Raw genomic sequence first — 20,641 nt, 5'->3', positions numbered from 1 at the left:
TAAAAAATCTATGAAAATGAACAAATGAAAGGCAGACATTGCTTTTCAACCATGCTTCCACAGAATAAAAAAACAAAACAATTCATGAAATAGGCCTGGACAGAAATTATGGCACCCCTGAAAATAATGTGACAAAAGGGACATGTTAAATCAAGGTGTGTCCACTGACTTGCATCACAGGCGACTATAATCTTGGAATCAGTGATTGGGCCTGTATATAGGGCTACAGATACTCACTGTGCTGTTTGGTGACATGGTGTGTATCACACTCAACCTGGACCAGAGGAAGAGAAGGAAAGAATTGTCTTTCCCGGCGCGGTCCCTGCACGTCCCTGGTTCTCCGGGCGGCGCGCACACTAATCGCGTCATCGCGCCCTCTGACCTGAGCATCACTGCAGAGGACGCAGAAGACACAGCGGTGCCCACAGTGGAACAGGAAAAGGTGAATATTGTGCACTTCCCCCCATCATACTCACCTGCTCCCGGCGCGGTCCCTGCACGTCCCTGGTTCTCCGGGCACCGGCAGCTTCTTCCTGTATTGAGCGGTGACATGGTACCACTCATTACAGTAATGAATATGCAGCTCCACCCCTATGGGAGTGGAGTCGGGTCCATATTCATTACTGTAATAAGCGGTACCATGTGACAGCTCAATACAGGAGGAAGCTGTCAGCGCCCGGAGAAGCAGGGACATGCAGGGACCGCGCCAGGAGCAGGTGAATATGATTAGACAGCTGCCGCTCCCCCTCCCTCTCCCCTGTCGACCCCTGGGAATGACTCAAGTATAAGCCGAGAGGGGCAATTTCAGCCTAAAAAAATGGTCTGAAATTCTCGGCTTATACTCGAGTATATATGGTATATTAACCCCTTCATGACCCAGCCTATTTTGACCTTAATGACCTGGCCGTTTTTTGCAATTCTGACCAGTGTCCCTTAATGAGGTAATAACTCAGGAACGCTTCAACGAATCCTAGCAGTTCTGAGAATGTTTTTTTGTGACATATTGGGCTTCATGTTAGTGGTAAATTTAGGTCGATAATTTTTGTGTTTAATTGTTGAAAAAATGGAAATTTAGCTAAAATTTTGAAAATTTCGCAATTTTCAAATTTTGAATTTTTATTCTGTTAAACGAGAGAGTTATGTGACACAAAATAGTTAATAAATAACATTACCCACATGTCTACTTTACATCAGCGCAATTTTGTAACCAAAATCTTTTTTGCTAGGAAGTTATCAGGGTTAAAAGTTGACCAGCGATTTCTCATTTTTACAGCAAAATTTACAAAACCATTTTTTTTAGGGACCACCTCACATTTGAAGTCAGTTTGAGGGGTCTATATGGCTGAAAATACCCAAATTGACACCATTCTAAAAACTGCACCCCTCAAGGTGCTCAAAACCACATTCAAGAAGTTTATTAACCCTTCAGGTGCTTCACAGCAGCAGAAGCAACATGGAAGGAAAAAATGAACATTTAACTTTTTAGTCACAAAAATGAATTTTAGCAACAATTTTTTTATTTTCCCAAGGGTAAAAAGAGAAACTAGACACCAAAAGTTATTGTACAATTTGTCGTGAGTACGCCGATACCCCATATGTGGGGGGGAACTACTGCTTGGGCGCACAGCAGGGCTCGGAAGGGAGGGAGCGCCATTTGACTTTTTCAATGAAAAATTGGTTCCAATCTTTAGCGGACACCATGTCGCGTTTGGAGAGCCCCTGTGTGCCTAAACATTGGAGCTCCCCCACAAGTGACCCCATTTTGGAAACTAGACCCCCCAAGGAACTTATCTAGATGCATAGTGAGCACTTTGAACCCCAGGTGCTTCACAAATTGATCCGTAAAAATGAAAAAGTACTTTTTTTTCACAAAAAATTTCTTTTAGCCTCAATTTGATCATTTCCACATGGGCAACAGGATAAGATGGATCGTAAAATTTATTGGGCAATTTCTCCTGAGTGCACTGATACCTCAATCGCTCTGATTGGCAGTTTCACCTGATTGGCAGTTTCACTTTCAACAGCCAATCAGAGCGATCGTAGACACGGGGGGGGGGGTGAAGCCACCCCCCCTGGGCTAAAGTACCACTCCCCCTGTGCCTGCAGATCGGGTGAAATTGGAGTTAACCCTTTCACCCGATCTGCAGGGACACGATCTTTCCACGGCGTCATGGGTCGGGAAGGGGTTAAAATAGAGTACACTTCTGACTTTTTCTAGGTAAAAGTAATTAGTTTTTTATATTTTTCATATGCCCATATAGTATGTAGAGATCGTATTCACTCAAATGTGGCAGAAGGAAGACAGCAGGCGTGTTTCTTTAAAACATCTGTGCGGGTTTATTTGCTCCATAAACCCCTAAGCAAGAACTAAAGGTAAACAGTCTTTAGAGCCGGCAAAACAGCACAAAATGTCCTTAGTCGGGTTCTGCTCCCTCAGGCCTGTAAGCACACAGGCTGTGCAATGTCCAGCACGAAGGCTCACTCAGGAGCCACACACAGGAAGGCTGTTCGCTCCCCAGACACAGCACATCTGCAAAGCAACAGCCTCCATTATGTAGACTGTAACCACACCCTCAGTTGAGGTATGTGGGTAGCCAGACCCACCCATCTCTCATAGCTACCAGCAACCCAGACCCAGGTGCACCAAACAACATCCCAGTGCTTACATGAACTAGAGAAAAATACTCCAGGTTACATCACAGGGAGCAGCCATCCCTGTGACACATACCTCCCAATGATTACATGGACATTAAACTCCTTACAGTACCATAGGTACAAGCAGTATTGGTGAAAACCATGGATAGCTTTCGTACGAGAAAATTGGTCATGTGCACGAACCCTAATGATTGCTGAAAACTTCTGAATCGTGACAGCAACGTGTGTACACATACAGTTAGGTCCATATATATTTGGACAGAGACAACATTTTTCTAATTTTGGTTATAGACATTACCACAATGAATTTTAAACAAAATGAGTCAGATGCAGTTGAAGTTCAGACTTTTAGCTTTCATTTCACATTAAAATTGGTTGAAGGGTTTAGGAGTTTCAGCTCCTTAACATGTGCCACCCTGTTTTTAAAGGGACCAAAAGTAATTGGACAATTGATTCCAAGGCTATTTCATGGACAGGTGTGGGCAATCCCTTCGTTATGTCATTCTCAATTAAGCTGATAAAAGGCCTGGAGTTGATTTGAGGTGTGGTGCTTGCATTTGGAAGGTTTTGCTGTGAAGTAAACATGTGGTCAAAGGAGCTCTCCATGCAGGTGAAACAAGCCATCCTTAAGCTGTGAAAGCAGAAAAAAACCATCCGAGAAATTGCTACAATATTAGGAGTGGCAAAATCTACAGTTTGGTACATCCTGAGAAAGAAAGAAAGCACTGGTTAACTCATCAATGCAAAAAGACCTGGGCGCCCACGGAAGACAACAGTGGTGGATGATCGCAGAATAATCTCCATGGTGAAGAGAAACCCCTTCACAACAGCCAACCAAGTGAACAACACTCTCCAGGAGGTCGGCGTATCAAAATCCAAATCTATCATAAAGAGAAGACTGCATGAAAGTAAATACAGAGGGTTCACTGCATGGCGCAAGCCACTCATAAGCATCAAGAATAAAAAGGCTAGACTGGACTTTGCTAAAAAACATCTAAAAAAGCCAGCACAGTTCTGGAAGAACATTCTTTGGACAGATGAAACCAAGATCAACCTCTACCAGAATGATGGAAAGAGAAAAGTATGGCGAAGGCGTGGTACAGCTCATGATCCAAAGCATACCACATCATCTGTAAAACACGGCGGAGGCAGTGTGATGGCTTGGGCATGCATGGCTGCCAGTGGCACTGGGTCACTAGTGTTTATTGATGATGTGACACAGGACAGAAGCAGTCGAATGAATTCTGAGGTATTCAGAGACATACTGTGTGCTCAGATCCAGCCAAATGCAGCCAAACTGATTGGTCGTCATTTCATACTACAGATGGACAATGACCCAAAACATAAAGCCAAAGCAACCCAGGAATTTATTACAGCAAAGAAGTGGAATATTCTTGAATGGCCAAGTCAGTCACTTGATCTCAACCCAATTGAGCATGCATTTCACTTGTTAAAGACTAAACTTCAGACAGAAAGGCCCACAAACAAACAGCAACTGAAAACCACCGCAGTGAAGGCCTTGCAGAGTATCAAAAAGGAGGAAACACAGCGTCTGGTGATGTCCATGAGTTCAAGACTTCAGGCAGTCATTGCCAACAAAGGGTTTTCAACCAAGTACTAAAACTGAACATTTTATTTACAATTATTGAATCTGTCCAAATACTTTTGGTCCCTTTAAAAACAGGGTGGCATATGTTAAGGAGCTGAAACTCCTAAACCCTTCATCCAATTTTAATGTGGATACCCTCAAATGAAAGCTGAAAGTCTGAGCTTCAACTGCATCTGAATTGTTTTGTTTAAAATTCATTGTGGTAATGCCTATAACCAAAATGAGAAAAATGTTGTCTCTGTCCAAATATATATGGACCTAACTGTAGGTATTGGGTTGTATGGGGAGATGCTGGAGAAACAATCTATGAGGTTATCAGTTTGAGCCTAGTGTTTGCATCTGAGTGCAGAATAAGAAGTCTCTATGTGATGTATGGTCAAGACAATCGAAAAGAGAGTGCGTGGACTGACCACAGAGGGGAACAGTGGTTGGCTGGACCGATAGCTTCTGATAAGAGATCTGTGCAAAGTTAGAAGATGTTCAATAGAGACAGTGTTGTGTAAGGAGTGACCCAAAAGCCTAAATCTAATGAGAGGTACATGGAGTCTTGCCAGGGCAACAGATGTGTGATGATAACAAAACTTCATATTAAGACTTCATATCAAGATGTATTGGACAGTGAATTCTTATCTTAAGTCGAGTACTCAAATCTGGTATCAGTGAATGCAACAATCTCCCAGGTGAGCAACCCCATTGCTTACAGGATTTATTCAACAGGAGGTGAGATCTAGTTTATCTAAGAGGTATTTAGGAGACATTTCTCAGTTGTTGTTGTGCCTCCACCTGAAGTTGAACCACCAAGCTTTGTACGACAATCTTACATATCTATGAAATGGGGTCCATCAGGAATCGGTTGTAAACTATGGGGGGAGACAAGCTAGAAAGTGCTAAATTGTACTGCAGTGCCATCGTGGAAAAGATTAGGCATTATACCATGATAATATTTCAATGGGCTGTCTGGATTCTTCCATGTGAAAGGTGGTCTTCCTGTTCTGGCCAATAAATGAATGTACTAACTCCAAAATGGAGCATAATTCCTTAAAATGGCTGTCCTATGTTAAAAAGAAAACTTATTTGGCATATATTATTACAAAGATATCTAACACAGTGATAATCATCCGCTGTCGCCTTTGAGGATCCAGATTCCGGAAGCGCATCATCAGAGAAATCTGCAAATGCACTGTTCCAATCACCTGACCCTGCCATCGAATCACATGGATCAATGGTCATGTGAGTGTGACACCCAGGAGACCGGGATACCCAGCACCGGACCAATGGGGTCTGTCTCTTAAGGGGGATGTCACGGGTGGCTTGACCCGGTGCTGTAGCCTCAGGCAATGCACAGTGTAAGGGGTATCGTGAGGGAGCAGGCACTTACTTGATCAGCAGCAGGTTCTCCCAGCGGCAATGATCCCGATCCTGGATATTGGCTATTGTCCAAATGAAAGACTGAGGCACTGAAACGTTTAACCAGTTTACTTTAACATAAAGGGATTTACAACCAGTCCTGTCACCGGAGTCTGTATGGGAACTCTGAGTTACTTTGACCCTGCCGGGGTCTTCGCCTCTTATTGTACGCAGTTTCTGTGTGGCCCTGCTGCTGTATGTGAACTGGCTGCTGGCCCAATCTGTCCCCTCCGGGCCCTGGTTTGACGGGCAACCCGAGTCCTTTTATCAGCTTACCCCCTTCGGGAGTACCGCTGAACTCTGTGTCTGTTGCTGCGTCTGGCCCTAGTGAAGCTGATATCACCTCACGTTTTTCCGGTTGCTGTATTATATATAATGAATACAGCCACGGATCCGGTATCCGTCTTTGCGCCTGTTCTGGGTAGTGATTAATGCTACCCGGTTCTCACAATGTCCTTTTTCTCTGTCCCTTTTCTCCTCAGGCCGGTGATTTAGGCCTGGAAACAGTCACAGGACTGTTAGAAATTCAGCTGTATGACCTCTCACTTTCAGCTCCTTAGCCCAACTGCCATTTCTTCTCTCAGACCAGAATGGATCAAGGGGAGTCTCTGGAGCTCCCCCTTCTGGCCGGAGGTGGTAGTGCAGTCTTGCTATTTTAGTATTTGTATTTACTGTCAGTAACTATTTTTGTGGCAAATACCCCTAGGGGTGCCACATTCCTGTTATGCGAGGCAATTCAGTATCACAATGGACATGGAGGTCAGAGCACATACAGTGATCTGACAATAACCCAAAATAATAGAACGAGCTCTGAGACGTGGGAACTCTGCAGACCGCAATCCCTGATCCTCTCCAAACACAACTAGAGGCAGCCGTGGATTTCGCCTAACGCTACCTATGCAACTCGGCACAGCCTGAGAAACTAACTAGCCTGAAGATAGAAAAAATAAGCCTACCTTGCCTCAGAGAAATACCCCAAAGGAAAAGGCAGCCCCCCACATATAATGACTGTGAGTAAGATGAAAAGACAAACGTAGGGATGAAATAGATTCAGCAAAGTGAGGCCCGATATTCTAGACAGAACGAGGATAGGAAAGATAACTTTGCGGTCTACACAAAACCCTAAAGAAAACCACGCAAAGGGGCAAAAAGACCCTCCGTACCGAACTAACGGCACGGAGGTACACCCTTTGCGTCCCAGAGCTTCCAGCAAAACAAATAGACAAGCTGGACAGAAAAAATAGCAACAAATAGCAAAGAAGCACTTAGCTATGCAGAGCAGCAGGCCACAGGAATGATCCAGAGAAACACAAGTCCAACACTGGAACATTGACAGGAAGCATGAATCAAAGCATTAGGTGGGGTTAAGTAGAGAAGCACCTAACGACCTCACCAGATCACCTGAGGAAGGAAACTCAGAAGCAGCAGTACCAGTTTCCTCCACAAACGGAAGCTCCCAGAGAGAATCAGCCGAAGTACCACTTGTGACCACAGGAGGGAGCTCCGCCACAGAATTCACAACACATTCCCCCTTAGTTAAGAACAGTACTCCGGGACTGTGGGACGATAACATTTTGAAATAACAATTAATATGTACAGAGTCTTAAAAATGAAAAGTTACAAAAACCACTCAAGGAAACAAAAATAGAGTTCTGTAAAAAGTCACTTCAAATAGCGTCCATTAATACAGTCCTATCCTTGAGGGTACTAGGAAAGGCACTGCACTTTGTGTCCAGGAATTTAGTTCCATTTTTCCAACGAAGTTGTCAATATAAAGTCTAAAGAAAGTTCAAAAAGAGCAAAAAGCAAAGTTCAAAAATCAGTCTTTCCGGAGCTTTGATTTAGTGCCTCCGGGCTGATAACAAGTTCAAGAATATGCAAGAAGTTCATACAGACAAGTCTCTGTAGGTACTGGGCTTAAACGTTGCAGAATGATAACAATGACTATAGTTTTATAATTGGTAATCTGCATACCTGGCCGGTAATTGACCCTGGGTACTACGCTGTGATCTACGTAATAGCGGTATCTCTTCATGTGGTGTACTACTGTCTACTGCGGATGTAGTATCTGCCCGCTCTGATAAAGATAATTCCATGACTATGGAGTTGGCAAGTCCACCGTGAATGGGATTACTCTGATCAGGAATCTGTTCTTCCTGGCCTGGAACCTCCTGTAGTACGGGGTCAGCCTATTCCTGTCTTGGGACTTCTGGTATTGGGTTCGGTGTTGGGTAAAAGGCCACCATGGGAACCACTACTGCACCATGGTATGTTAGTAGGGTTTTGGGAAAGTCTCCTATACAGGTGTGATACATTTCCTCTTCTTTTTCCTTTACTGGTTGAACCTGTATGGGTTGAATAACTTCTGATTCTGGCTGGACAACTTCTGGCTCTTTCAATGCTTCCTGACACAATTTAAGATTGTCTCTTGACACTAATACAGATGTTAAGCCTCCGTTTTTGCTAATGAGACACATTTTAGGATTATCCATTCTTGTTGGTAAAACTGTGTAGGGTACGGCTTCCCACTGATTGTCTAGTTTATTGGTTCGATGGTTTCTCTTGAGCACTTGATCACCCGGTCTTAATGGGGTCGCTAGAGCATTCTGGTTGAAAGTTCGCTCTTGTCTTTCTCTAGTTTGCTGAAGGCTTCTTTCCACACTCTCTTGCACTTGGCGATACTGCTTTTGCCGTATGATATCCCAATTGGAGTCTTGAACTTCTGCGTCTGGTTTCAGAATTCCCATTTCTAGATCGATTGGTAATTGGCCGGGTCTTGCACGCATAAGGTAAGCTGGGGTGCAGTTGGTGGAGCTCACCGGGACATGATTATACAGATCCACCAAGTCAGGCAATTTCTCTGGCCATTGATTTCTTTCTGTCTCAGGTAAAGTCTTTAGTTGGTCTTTTACAATATGGTTCATCTTCTCGCATAAGCCGTTTGTTTGTGGATGATAGGCCGTCGTCCGGATCTTTTTGCAACCATACATATTACAGAATTCTCTGAAGATCTCTGATTCAAAGGCTGTACCTTGGTCGGTGAGAACCTGTTCCGGATATCCATGGGGTCTACAAAAGTACGTTTGGAACGCTTTGGCTGCTGTTTTTGCTGTCAGATCTTTTACGGGTACTACTACCAAGAAGCGTGAATAATGGTCCACGATGGTCAAGGCATAGACATAGCCGGACCGGCTTGGTATTAACTTCACGTGGTCTATGGCTACAAGTTCAAGTGGTTGTTTGGTGATTATGGGCTGCAGTGGTGCTCTTTGGTTCTTTTGATCGTTTCTTCTGAGGTTGCACGGGCCACAATTTCTGCACCACTGTTCGATTGATTTTCTCATCCCGACCCAATAAAATCTTTCTCTTAGAAGTACTTCTAACTTTTTCCAACCGAAGTGACCAGAACCATTATGGTAAGCTTCGAGGACCATCTTCACATCTTGTTTAGGCACGATAATCTGCCAAACCAATTCATGTGTTTTCGGATTGGTGTACCTTCTACAGAGCTTCCCTTGATACAGGAACATTTTGCCTCTCTCTTTCCAGAGTTGATGCGTCTCTTCTGGGGCATCCTCATTGGGATTTGCACTTTGCTCAGTTAACAGTTCCTTCACCAACTTCACAGCCGGATTGCTGTCTTGGGTGTCAGCCCATCTATGGTGTGCTAACGGATTAAAATTCACCTCTTGTTGTTTCTGATAGGTACTTGACTGATGATGTTTCGCCTTGGGATGATGGAAGGCTGGTAGTTCAATTTCTTCAAGCTCCCCCGTTTCTTCTTCTACATCTCTCAAGTGTGGCATCCGGGATAGGGCATCGGCATTTCCATTCTTGCGACCTGCTCGACACTTGATTATGAAGTTGTAATTAGATAACCGGGCTATCCATCGCTGTTCTAACGCACCTAATTTGGCTGTGTCCAGGTGGGTCAACGGATTGTTGTCAGTATAGACAATAAATTCTGCAGCAGTCAGATAGTGTTTGAAACGTTCAGTCACAGCCCAAACTACTGCCAGTAGTTCCAATTTGAAGGAGCTGTAATTTTCTGAATTTCTTTCAGTAGGCCGGAGCTTTCTACTTGCAAAGGCGATGACTTTCTCCCGACCTTCTTGCTTTTGTGACAGCACCGCTCCTAGTCCCACATTACTGGCATCGGTGTAGAGGATGAAAGGTTGATGGTAATCTGGGTATGCCAGAACCTCTTCTCCGGTTAGTGCCTTCTTTAGTTGTTCAAAGGAGTCTTCCCTTTCGTCGTTCCACTGAAAAGGAGGGTTTCGGTTTGAAGGTTTCTTCATCTGCCCTACCAAGGTGTCTTGCAAGGGTGCTGCCAACTTGGTAAATCCTTTTATAAATCTGCGATAGTAACCCACCAATCCCAGGAATTGTCTCACTTCTTTTGCGCTGGTAGGTCTTGGCCAATCCCTTATGGCACTTATTTTCTCGGGATCTGGTGCTACTCCCTCCGAACTCACGATGTGTCCCAGGTACTGTACCTTTGGCTTGAGAAGGTGACATTTGGATGGCTTGACTTTCATGCCATACCTGGATAAGGCTTCGAACACTTCTGCCAGGTCTATTAAGTGTTGTTCGTAAGTCTTTGAGTAGACGATCACATCATCTAGGTACAGGAGGACGGTCTCGAAGTTCTTGTGTCCGAGGCAGCATTCCATCAGCCGCTGGAAGGTACCGGATGCGTTCCAGAGTCCGAACGGCATGCGATTAAATTCACATAGACCCATTGGTGTGGTGAATGCTGTCTTTTCCTTATCTCTCTCAGCCACAGGGACTTGCCAATACCCGCTTGTTAAGTCTAAGGTGGAAAAATAATTAGCAGATTTCAAAGCAGTTAAGGACTCTTCTATCCTAGGCAAGGGGTAGGCGTCTTTATGGGTGATGTTATTAATCTTCCAGTAGTCTACGCACATTCTCATGGTTCCGCCCTTTTTTCTTGACAATCACTAGAGGGGCCGCCCAGGGGCTACAGCTATCTCTTATTACCCCGGCCTGTTTTATCTCCCTCAGCATATCTTTTGCACACTGATAGTGAGCGGGCGGTATGGGTCTATATCTTTCTTTTATTGGGGGATGGTCACCGGTGGGGATTGTGTGTTCTACCCCTTCTATCCGTCCGAAGTCTAATGGGTGTTTACTGAAGACTTGTTCATATTCCGTCACTAGCCTATACACCCCTTGTTTTTGATGGGTAGGTGTTGAATTTATGCCCACGTGTAGCTGTTGGCACCAATCCTCCAATTCTCCGTCTGAGCCGTTGCCTTCCACCTGACAGGTTGGTTCTAAGGGCTCAATGGTTGTGATGGCATTGTTGTCAACAGTATATAGCTTTGCCACTGTAGCATACCTTGGCAAAGTGACCTCTTCCTCTCCACAGTTCAAAAGTCGTACCGGCACTCGTCCCCGGTGTACCTCGACTACCCCTCGTGCTGTGAGTATAGTGGGCCTGTTGTCGGTGTACACTGGTTCTATTAAGGCTTGATAATCTCGTCCCTTAGTACCAATGGCTGCTCTACAGCATACCAGCATTTCTGTTTTTGGTGGGATTACAATAGATGTTGGATCACTTACCCTCACACTGCCGATTTCTCCACCTGCAACTTCTACCTGTTGCCTTAACATCAATACTTTTATTTCCCTTCGGAGAACTCTCTGCTGGCAGGATTGGGCAGTTTCAGCAATTTGCTGTAAGACAGAAATAACTTCGGAAAAGCAGTTCTCTAACACATTCATTCCTATCAATACAGTGGGTTCACAGTTCCGCTGATCAACATCAACAACAATTATACCCTGTTTCTTCAATTCTACTTTACCAATCTTTATGGTCATCTCCCTGAAACCTAGTTTCGGTACCAACTTACCATTACTGGCCCATATATCTAGTTCAACATCAGAGGGCCCTTTATCAATATCTGCATCAGCCCAGTACCTCTTATAAAGGATATACGGTATAGATGAAATCTGGGAACCTGTGTCCAGCAAAGCGTTGAGGGGAATTCCGTCCAGCACGATAGGGATAATGGGTCGTCCTCCGATGTACCTGTCGTGCCAGGGTGTTGGGCCTTGAAAGTTCATTCCTGCGAAGCGGCCCGCATTCCCAGGGGATTCCCGTTTAAATCACAATCTCGTGCAAAGTGGCCTGGCTGCTGGCAACGGCGGCAAATGGGCTGTCCAACCGGTTGGTAGCGGTCGCGGGGTCATCCTCTCCATGTCGGGTATCTCCGGGGTCTCATCCATGGAACATCTTCTCTACGGTTTGCCAACTCCATCTTGGGTCCTCTCATCTCCTGCATGGTTTTAGCCATTGAAGCAACAACATCAGTTAAAGAGTCAAGCTTTTGTTGAAGAGCCTCATTAGTACTGGGCCCCAGGGGCTTAGCAATGGCCCCGGACATAGCTGATGTCACTGGCACTCCCTGTTGTTGAGGTGCCTCTGCCATGGGTTGCGCAGGCTCCTGATCCCGAGGTGCCTCTGCCAGCTGGAGACGTATAGCGCTCTCCTTTAATTGGGCAAATGTCAATTCAGGGTTCTTAAAAACAAGCATGCTCACATGCCCCCGGTGAGAAGGGGTGTAGAGTCCCTCAATAAATTGATCTCTTAGCAGTTTATCCGCTCCGGTGTTAAAAATGGGTTCAGCCAGTGTAAGTGATTTAAGGGCTTCCTGCAGGTTTAAGGCAAAGTCTCTCACGCCCTCATTAACTTTTTGTTTGCAATTAAAGAATCGTACTTTAGCTTTGCTGCTGGCAGTGGTTTCAAATGTAGCTTTTAATCCAGCAAATATGCGTTCAACAGTGCCTTTCAGATCAGCTGCCCATGCTGTGACTTCTCGCTTAGCATGGCCACTTAACTGCATCATCAGGAGACTAACACGCTGAACTTCACCCATGGGGAACATGTCAAAATGGGCCAGCATCTTTTCTCTGAAATCGTCAAGGGTATTAGGCTCACCTTCATACATTGGAAGCCATGGGCCACCCGGGGTATATGGCATCAGCACCAGCATGATGGGCGCCACTCCTTACACTGCTGCGCTACCGGACTCTCTATCGACACTCTGTCTTTCAGCTGCATTAGCATCGCCGGGTGCTGCGGCGTCTCCGTGCTGCGACATACTGTGCCCCCTTAGTTAATCCGGACCCTTCCGGTCCTCCGCTTCCGTCGGGATAGTGTAGATTCGTTCCGCTGTGCAGCAGGATCGGTTTTCCCCTTGCTCTGACGTCAGAGCGCTCAGCTTGGTGCCGCCCACAATGACACGCCCCCTGCTGCTCCCGCCCACCGCGCGCTCTGTAATGGCGGATTCTGAAGTTTTTCAGTCAGACTGGGGTTCAGGTGATGGCGTAGCTCAATTAACAGTCTCGTGCCTAACGGTTATGAGGTCATTACCTCAGGGGTTGGCGGCCATCTTTACTCCATTATAACCAATGGGGAAAAGTCACTTTCAATAGTTTTCAATGGGGAATGGATTTTTCTTTAATAAAGTCAATTTTCAAGATTTTTCATCCAAATTTTCACAGTTTTGGGCTCCAATCACGGCACACAATACCCGGTATACGGGCTGGCTAGATCCTGTTCGTGACGCCAATTGTGACGCCCAGGAGACCGGGATACCCAGCACCGGACCAATGGGGTCTGTCTCTTAAGGGGGATGTCACGGGTGGCTTGACCCGGTGCTGTAGCCTCAGGCAATGCACAGTGTAAGGGGTATCGTGAGGGAGCAGGCACTTACTTGATCAGCAGCAGGTTCTCCCAGCGGCAATGATCCCGATCCTGGATATTGGCTATTGTTCAAATGAAAGACTGAGGCACTGAAACGTTTAACCAGTTTACTTTAACATAAAGGGATTTACAACCAGTCCTGTCACCGGAGTCTGTATGGGAACTCTGAGTTACTTTGACCCTGCCGGGGTCTTCGCCTCTTATTGTACGCAGTTTCTGTGTGGCCCTGCTGCTGTATGTGAACTGGCTGCCGGCCCAATCTGTCCCTTCCGGGCCCTAGTTCGACGGTCAACCCGAGTCCTTTTATCAGCTTACCCCCTTCGGGAGTACCGCTGAACTCTGTGTCTGTTGCTGCGTCCGGCCCTAGTGAAGCTGATATCACGTCACGTTTTTCCGGTTGCTGTATTATATATAATGAATACAGCCACGGATCCGGTATCCGTCTTTGCGCCTGTTCTGGGTAGTGATTAATGCTACCCTGTTCTCACAATGTCCTTTTTCTGTCCCTTTTCTCCTCAGGCCGGTGATTTAGGCCTGGAAACAGTCACAGGACTGTTAGTAATTCAGCTGTATGACCTCTCACTTTCAGCTCCTTAGCCCAACTGCCATTTCTTCTCTCAGACCAGAATGGATCAAGGGGAGTCTCTGGAGCTCCCCCTTCTGGCCGGAGGTGGTAATGCAGTCTTGCTATTTTAGTATTTGTATTTACTGTCAGTAACTATTTTTGTGGCAAATACCCCTAGGGGTGCCACATGAGCCTTGTCATTGCTTCTAGAGCTGACACCAACCAGTCGAGTGATCCACAGAGGAGATGTAGGAGGTGGCAGATAGGTATCCCTTCCATGCCTAAAATAACCTTTTTTTGAGCATAGGAAATCCCTGTAATAGATTTTATGAAAATAAGTTTTCTAAAACCACACAAAAAACTTTAACTCATTATTACACAGTACTGTTTATCAATTAATTTTGCGTGGTAATTATTTTAATTTAGTCCCTGGGCCCTTGCCTACAGAATTTGAACCCTTGGATTATTTCAGCACTTGGCCTCAGATAATGCTTTGTATTTTTTACAGACGATGGCATAATTTAAAGGTTATTACTCTTGTGTTTTAACGCTTGCAGTGCTGAGAAAGCATGATGACCCATTATTTACTAGAACTACTCGCTATTGCCAGAGTTGCTGAGTAGAACTAAATTATCGTTGCTTGCCATGTGGCTGGGGTTAAATTATAGTCAGTTAAATGAGTTTTATTTGTAACTGCCTGAAGAATTAATGATATGTTTTACATTAGCTCTTAGTGTGGCTAATGAGATTTCATATACCATAATGCAGAACACTAATAAGATCGTTATGTCAAACTGAGCTAAATTGGGTTTTTATCTGTTGTTTGATCTTAACCAATTGAACCGTTGCATGTATTAAATTATGAAGCTATCGGAACATCACATGATGCCCTGGAAATGGAACATTACAGTCTCATTGGCTCTGATTGTAAGAGATTAGTATATGCCAAAGATTGCAGAGTGGAATCAAACATCACCATGCAATTTCACCATGTTTAGTTTTGAATTAGAGATTGTTCATTCATTGTGTCCAGATAAGGTTTTCAGGGATAGCGTCCCATCGTCTTAAGGCCCCTTCACATTTAGCGACGCTGCAGCGATACCGACAACGATCCGAATCGCTGCAGCGTCGCTGTTTGGTCGCTGGAGAGCTGTCACACAGACCGCTCTCCAGCGACCAACGATGCCGGTAACCAGGGTAAACATCGGGTAACTAAGCGCAGGGCCGCGCTTAGTAACCCGATGTTTACCCTGGTTACCATGCTAAAAGTAAAAAAAAACAAACAGTACATACTTACCTACAGCTGTCTGTCCTCCAGCGCTGCGCTCTGCTTCTCTGCTCTCCTCCTGTACTGTCTGTGAGCCGGAAAGCAGAGCGGTGACGTCACCGCTCTGCTTTCCGGCTCACAGCCAGTACAGGAGGAGTGCAGAGCGCAGCGCTGGAGGACAGACAGCTGTAGGTAAGTATGTACTGTTTGTTTTTTTTTACTTTTAGCATGGTAACCAGGGTAAACATCAGGTTACTAAGCGCGGCCCTGCGCTTAGTTACCCGATGTTTACCCTGGTTACCAGTGAAGACATCGCTGGATCGGTGTCACACACGCCGATCCAGCGATGTCTCCAGGGAGTCCAGCGACGAAATAAAGTTCTGGACTTTATTCAGCGACCAACGATCTCCCAGCAGGGGCCTGATCGTTGGTCGCTGTCACACATAACGATTTCATTAACGACATCGTTGCTACGTCACAAATAGCAACGATATCGTTAACAATATCGTTATGTGTGAAGGTACCTTAAGTCAACCAGATTCAATGTTGAGTATAAAATTATATTTACTCCCTTTTCCAATAAGGTCTCCTTCAGTTCTACAGACGTGTCCACCTTTAGCTTTCTGAGAACTCCATTTGAGAGGACCTGTCAGCAGAGCAAAAGTGGCCTGGTTTTGCTCCTATTATATTCCTGCCGCTCCCACATTTTTTTTTTAAATCCACTATATGGTTTCAGATATATGGACCTTTTAATTTTCTACTAATTTTTATCCTCATTACCAAGAGGGCATTGCTTATAGGGTAATGATGCAGAGCATGCTAAAGACTCGTCCCGGAGAATATTTGGAGTCAAGCCCTTTTGGTAAAGACCATATAAATTAACAGTAAAAAAAAAGTCCCATATCTCTGGAACTGTATAAAGAATTAGAAAAAAAACAAACAAGAGAAACAACAACAGAATACTCGGAAGGAGCAAGAATAAAAAAAGAGCAAAAACTGATTACTTTTTACTTCTAGACAGGTCTTCTTTTAAGGTCAAGGTCACATTAGCATAAAGCATCCAATGAGAGCGCATCTGATGTGAAATACTAATGACACTTGTCTCAAACTCTGCTGCAAGCGTGAACTGAGTATCCGTGGACTGTGCTCTGATCCTCTCGCACGAGAGAATAGCAGCACAGGTGCGGAGGAGACGGAGAAAGTCATTCTTTCATTTCCTCCATTGTTGTCATCCACAGTAATCGCATTGCACTGACATACAGTATACGCTGCCAATCATAGTATGCAGCGATTTTTTTTCTCATGCCGGCTCGGCTTGGGTGGTCACACACATAAATACATATAGCATAAGAATCTCCCAATGGAGTATTACAAAAACCAGTATATATTTTTTAAAAGTGGACAAACCGTGTCACATATCTTGAAATATGAGAAGCCAAAGAAAGGTATTAATGGACACATTTATGTGTTACATCACCACTATACACCTGTAAGGCTAGGTTCACATTGCGTTAGAGTAGTCCATTCAATGCATACGTTAAACGGACTGCGCTAGCGCAAGTGCCGACTTTGGCACAGCGCTAGCGCAGAGGGAGCATCTGCTAGCTCCATCTGCGCTAGCAGTGACGGACCCGGAAACGCTGCAGCCTGCGTCTCGGGTCCGTCACTCAATGACGGCACATCGCTAGCGCATGCCCATTGTGGGCGTGCGCTAGCGATTCATCCGACAATGCATTCAATGGCAGCGTTAACGGACTACGTTACACCGCGTTATGCCGCGGTGTAACGTAGTCCATTTAACGGAGGCACTGAACGCAGTGTGAACCTAAAGCATTGCCCGCTAAAGTTCTGCGCTCAGCTACATGCTATTCCAAGGGAAATGAGGGGTTGTTAGGAGGCCATAAAATGAGGGGATGTGCATTAGGGCCATGAAATTAGGGGCTTTGAAAAATGGACAACCCCTTTAATAATCTCATGAAGTTCCATTATGTGATATATAGCTACATACATACATTATATCCCGATTGCAATAGGCAAACTAATGTATTTGGATCAGATCTACTTTGTATTTTGAGACAAACACTACAATATAATGTTGCAATGCCCCAGTCCTTACAATCCCATAAAATCACTATTAATGATCTTTTATATTTTATCTGATGGACACTTGAATTTGATGATGTCTATGTTGCTAGAGGCAGCAGGAATATGGTTTTCTGTATCTTGCCTTTTTGAAAATGTAATGCATATTTCTGTTAAATACTAGGAAAAACAAATAATTCCTTTGTGGTGTCAGCAAATAGCCTCTTTAGAGAGGAAAGGAACTCTAGTGCCACCTACTGGAAGTAGAGAACCTAAACGTCAAAATACTCTTGTAAGGGAACCAATCACCTTGAATATGCAGTCCAATCTGCAGGCAACAGGTTGTAGAGCAGGAGAAACACATCAAATTGATATATAGTTTTATAAGAAAAGACTCAGTACAACCTGAATTTTAATGATTTAACCCTTTGATCTTTCCGAGATTTTGATCTAGTGGGCAGTCCTATCAGCTAACTCTGTATGCATAAATATACAAATAAAGCTTTTGTAACACTTGTAACACCCTAGGTAACCAATTGTTAAAGTGGTATTGCCTTCCTTTCAGGGAGGGCGATATCATGCTTGGAGGCAAGGAGGATTACCTTTACCAGGTAAAGCACCTACATACAACACATTCTGAATCCAGGCCAGAAGGGGGAGCTCTGAACCCAGATTCAGGGGTGCTTCCTCAGCTTTAAGGGATCTAGTCTGGAGGAGGAGTTAGTTTAGGCTGGAGCAGACAGTGAAGGAGTGAGGAGTGAGAGCAGACAGCGGAGCCATGCAGCCAGGACTGAGCTGCAGCTCCAGGAAAGGAAGTGAACCCAAGGGGTTGAATGTAGTGAAGCATTTGAGGAAAGAAGCACTGGAGCAGGAAAGGGCTCAGAGGGGAACTGTGTCTGGGCACCCTCAGAGCCAAAGTGCAGGAACCAGGCACTGGAAGCCCAAGGCTGTGGCGTACTCCAGGACACATGGCAGGACCGGAAGGCATAGAACTGTATGTGATTTGGCCACACCACACCTGAAGGTGAAGCAGCACCTGAAGAGCCCGGGTCATGAAAAATACCCTATAAAATGACTCAAGTTGCCCACCATACAAGTAACTGTCCCAGGACAGGAGAGAGAGGACTTTGCCAGCAGCTTCAGGCAGCAGGGACCTCGCATACTAGAGCGAGTAGGAAGGCATAAGGACCTCACCTGGGAGAGGGATTTACTATTGCCTCCAGGCCGGCTGGGCCATACCTGTTATGACATGGTGGTTAGGAGCACCTGACCTGATAGTTAAACTCATACAGGACGAGCTCTGGGATGTGGGATCTCTGCTGACCGCAAGCCCTAATCCTATCGCACACACTAGAAATAGCCGTGGAGCGCTCCTGACGCTCCCTATGCGCCTCGTCACAGCCTAAAGGTACCGTCACACTAGATGATATCGCTAGCGATCCGTGACGTTGCAGCGTCCTCGCTAGCGATATCGTCCAGTGTGACAGGCAGCAGCGATCAGGCCCCTGCTGGGAGATCGCTGGTCGGGGAAGAAAGTCCAGAACTTTATTTGGTCGCTGGACTCCCCGCAGACATCGCTGAATCGGCGTGTGTGACACCAATCCAGCGATGTCTTCACTGGTAACCAGGGTAAACATCGGGTAACTAAGCGCAGGGCCGCGCTTAGTAACCCGATGTTTACCCTGGTTACCATCCTAAAAGTAAAAAAAACAAACACTACATACTTACCTACAGCCGTCTGTCCCCGGCGCTGTGCTCTGCTCTCCTCCTGTACTGGCTGTGAGCGTCGGTCAGCCGGAAAGCAGAGCGGTGACGTCACCGCTCTGCTTTCCGGCCGCTGTGCTCACACAGACAGTACAGGAGGAGAGCAGAGCACAGCGCTGGAGGACAGACGGCTGTAGGTAAGTATGTAGTGTTTGTTTTTTTTACTTTTAGGATGGTAACCAGGGTAAACATCGGGTTACTAAGCGCGGCCCTGCGCTTAGTTACCCGATGTTTACCCTGGTTACCGGCATCGTTGGTCGCTGGAGAGCGGTCTGTGTGACAGCTCTCCAGCGACCAAACAGCGACGCTGCAGCGATCCGGATCGTTGTCGGTATCGCTGCAGCGTCGCTAAGTGTGACGGTACCTTAAGAGCTAGCTAGCCCTAGAGAAGAAAATAAAGCCTACCTTGCCTCAGAGAAATTCCCCAAAGGAATAGGCAGCCCCCCACATGTAATGACTGTGAGTAAAGATGAAAGTCACAAACGCAGAAATGAGATAGGTTTCAGCAAAGGGAGGCACGACTTACTAAATAGACAGAGGATAGGAAAGGAATCTTTGCGGTCAGCACAAAAACCTACAAAAGACCACGCAGAGTGTGCAAAAGGGTCCTCCGCACCGACTCACGGTGCGGGGGTGCCACCCTGCATCCCAGAGCTTCCAGCTAGCAAGACAAAATCAAGATAACCAGCTGGACAAAGAAACAAGGACAATAATAACAATCAGGAACTTAGCTTCTGCAGGAGAAGACAGGACACCAGACAGATCCAGGAGCGAACTGAACCAATGCTAAAACATTGACAGCTGGCATGGAGAAATGATCTGAGTGGAGTTAAATAGAGAAGCCAACCAAAGGATAAACCACGTCACCTGTGTAAGGAAACCTCAGAAGCAGCAGCTCCACTCACAGCCACCAGAGGGAGCCCACGGACCGAACTCACCGAAGTACCATTCATGACCACAGGAGGGAGCTCGACAACAGAATTCACAACAGTACCCCCCCCCTTGAGGAGGGGTCACCGAACCCTCACCAGAGCCCCCAGGCCGATCAGGATGAGCCAAATGAAAGGCACGAACTAGATCGGCAGCATGAACATCAGAGGCAAAAACCCAGGAATTATCCTCCTGACCATAACCCTTCCACTTGACCAGGTACTGGAGTTTCCGTCTCGAAACACGAGAATCCAAGATCTTTTCCACCACATACTCCAACTCCCCCTCGACCAACACCGGGGCAGGAGGTTCAACGGAGGGAACCATAGGCGCCACGTATCTCCGCAACAACGACCTATGGAACACATTATGGATGGCAAAAGAAGCTGGAAGGTCCAAAAGAAATGACACGGGATTAAGAATTTCAGAAATCTTATATGGCCCAATGAAACGAGGCTTAAACTTAGGAGAGGAAACCTTCATACTAACATGACGAGATGACAACCAAACCAAATCCCCTACCCGAAGTCGGGGACCAACACAGCGCCGGCGGTTTGAGAAACGTTGAGCCTTCTCCTGGGACAATGTCAAATTGTCCACCACATGAGTCCAAATCTGCTGCAACCTGTC

Source organism: Ranitomeya imitator, chromosome 4 (genome assembly GCF_032444005.1).
Source record: "Ranitomeya imitator isolate aRanImi1 chromosome 4, aRanImi1.pri, whole genome shotgun sequence".
Taxonomy (NCBI): domain Eukaryota; kingdom Metazoa; phylum Chordata; class Amphibia; order Anura; family Dendrobatidae; genus Ranitomeya; species Ranitomeya imitator.
The sequence above is the reverse complement of the archived record's forward strand: the minus strand, read 5'-3'. Positions refer to the sequence as shown.